General features: G+C 42.2%; 1 pseudogene; it reads left to right on the top strand.

The window, feature by feature from the left end:
- The first annotated feature begins 717 nt into the window (after nt 1-717).
- Nucleotides 718-835, top strand: LOC124607679 (annotated as a pseudogene).
- Nucleotides 836-3,288: the final 2,453 nt, after the last annotated feature.

Raw genomic sequence — 3,288 nt, 5'->3', positions numbered from 1 at the left:
CGTCACTCCCTATCGCTCCCCTTCCGTTACCACTTAATTATCACAGTTGTAAACATTTTCTTCATGCACAGCGCAGACCTCTACCAGCTTGCCAAGACAACATTGAATTTTACTGTATGTGGCAGAGCGATTGTAGTAGCTGCTAAAAGCCAAGGCCTTTTATACGGTATGTTTGCTTTTCTGTGCTTCATATATGCCTTCAAATGCATCAGTCGGAATTAGAACATGTCAGTCTCTGTGCTAGAAGCGAGAGTATGAAATTTTCATCAACACCACTCCACATCTTGGGAAGCAATTACCAAATTCTACAACACACTTGCTCAATAACGTGTCGAACTGGAGACGAGGACTATCATGGTTCAGTCCTTGGGTATAAAGAGTTTGTTCTACCTTTAAATTTTACTGTACATCTAGAAGGTTTATCACGTTCATCTGGATGAATGTCGGGTCTGGGTTATGCTTTACACCAAATACCCAGAATATGTAGCTTTCAATAAAAATTCCTCAACTTTAATAATGTCGCTCAAGTTTAAAAGCAGCATCCATTAATACGATCGGATATGACTTTTTGTAAGAAAATATCGTGATATAAAACGTGTGACAAATGAGAAACAAGTTTACAGACTCTTGGAGACAGATTCATCGCCCCCCCCCCCCCCTTTACGTATACACGCCACGGACTGTCACAAAATTTAAAAGACCTCTTTATTGCATCAGGGCAACGGCCTTGCCGCAGTGGATACACTGGTTCCCGTGAGATCACCGAAGTTAAGCGCTGTCGGGCGTGGCCGGCACTTGTATGGGAGACCATCCAGGCCGCCATGCGCTGTTGCCATTTTTCGGGTGCACTCAGCCTCGTGATGCCAATTGAGGAGCTACTCGACCGAATAGTAGCGGCTCCGATCACAGAAAACCATCATAACGACCGGGAGAGCGGTGTGCTGACCCCACGCCCCTCCTATCTGCATCCTCAGCGGAGGATGACACGGCGGTCGGATGGTCCCGATGGGCCACTTGTGCCTGAAGACGGAGTGCTTTTATTGCGTCAAACATCTTTGTTTGTATCCATGACGATTTGACGAAGTGTCTCAACGTTAGGAACATCCACAGTGTATACTAAGCGTCTTACACAGCACCACAGATAATACTCAAAAATATTGGCCTCGCCGATATATCCACCTGTCATCACAAATATTACCCTGTGCCTCTCCAACATTATAAGCCCCACCATGCACAAAGTGCATGTTTCTTCTATTTTCAGGGGCTCATCCAGTGGAAAGCCTTTAATACCTTTGCGTAAAGTTCTTTCAGACAGCTCCTGTAACACGTGCAGGGGTTAATGAACCTACCAAGCAGTGACCTACAATTCCCGCTCATGCATTACCCAAAACTGCCGAGGTCTAGTCCGAAAAAAAGCACGTTTTTGTCTGTATCTCCACTTAGATTGGAATTACTAGATTCTCATCTCCATAGTTATTACACTAGTGAGGTTTTTTTTTTTTTTTGTACCGAATTCGGCTGAAGTCGATCCAGGGGTTAGGGAAGAGATGCTGGACATACAGACACATGTGCTGCTTTATACACACACCAGCTGACAAATCCAGCACTGTCTGGGTATTCATTCTGTAAATTTTCTGTTAGCAACAGAAACAAAAAATGAATTGTGGTTTTAGTGTAATATCGAAAAAATTTCTTTACTGTGTATTTGTGGAAACACCTTTGGAATTATGTTGTACAAAGAAATATGCCTAAAGCACAAATGTATAAGAACAGCTGCTTCACATATCTAAAACGCGATTTTTAATAAGGCTCTGTTGCAATGGGTCTTCAGAGCTCTGTAGATGGTAGTCGTCTTTGCATACAGCCATTCGTGCTCCTCAGTTGAAAGCTGCCGAAAGCACTGGCAGGTGTCAGAGGCGCCCTTAAGCTGACTTGACTGTACGAATGTCTTAGTAGCAAAGAATAACTCCATTAAAACTTCATGCATGATGTTGCGTTTTTCACACACCTCAGCGTTTAATATGTCATATCTCTTGAACTATGTGTCGTACAACGATGTATTTGTTTTCGTACATTTAGTGACATCTGCGGATATTCTCTGAAAAATGTCGCGAATAGAGTTGGTAGAATGGAAGTAGAAAATATAAACGTCATGCAAGGTGCGGCAGTTTTTCATGTATCTCATTGTTTATGACATCATATCTCCTGAACTGTGACAGATAGGTTGTTCTTACCTCAACAGCGATTGTGACTGACACTAAGGGATATGTATACCAAATTTGGTTAAAAGCGGTCTATTGGTTTAGAAGGAGATATGGAACACACACACACACACACACACACACACACACACACACACACACACACACACACACACACTCACACGAGCGCACGCGCGCATAGAGTTTTATAATATGTATGTAAATACAGATTTCACAACTTCTTGAGCGTTTCATTGGATACCTTCCCAATTTATGAGACAGGCGAAATACCCTCAGACTTCAAGAAGAATATAATAATTCCAATCCCAAAGAAAGCAGGTGTTGACAGGTGTGAAAATTACCGAACTATCAGTTTAATAAGCCATGACTGCAAAGTACTAAAACCAATTCGTTACAGACGAATGGAAAAACTGGTAGAAGCCGACCTAGAGGAAGATCAGTTTGGATTCCGTAGAAATGTTGCAACACCTGAGGCAATACTGACCTTACGACTTATCTTAGAGAATAGATTAAGGAAAGGCAAGGCTACGTTTCTAGCATTTTTGGAATTAGAGAAAGCTTTTGACAATGTTGATTGGAATACTCTCTTTCATATTCTGAAGGTGACAGGGGTAAAATACAGGGAGCGAAAGGCTATTTACAAGTTGTACAGAAACCAGATGTCAGTTATGGGTCGAGGGGCACGAAAGGGAAGCAGTGGTCGGGAAGGGAGTGAAACAGGGTTGTAGCCTCTCACCGATGTTATTCAATCTGTATATTGAGCAAGCAGTAAAGGAAACAAAAGAAAAGTTCGGAGTAGGAATAAAAATCCATGGAGAAGAAATAAAAACTTTGAGGTTCGCCGATGACATTGTAATGCTGTCAGAGACAGCAAAGGACCTGGAAGAGCAGCTGAACAGAATGGACAGTGTCTTGAAAGGAGGATATAAGATGAGCAAAACGAGGATAATGGAATGTAGTCGAATTAAATCGGGTGATGCTGCGGGAATTAGATTAGTAAATGAGACGCTTAAAGTAGTAAATGAGTTTTGCTATTTGGGGAGCAAAATAACTGATGATGGTCGAA

This window comes from Schistocerca americana, chromosome 3 (genome assembly GCF_021461395.2).
Source record: "Schistocerca americana isolate TAMUIC-IGC-003095 chromosome 3, iqSchAmer2.1, whole genome shotgun sequence".
Taxonomy (NCBI): Eukaryota; Metazoa; Arthropoda; class Insecta; order Orthoptera; family Acrididae; genus Schistocerca; species Schistocerca americana.
This window is presented reverse-complemented; position numbering and strand designations above follow the sequence as displayed.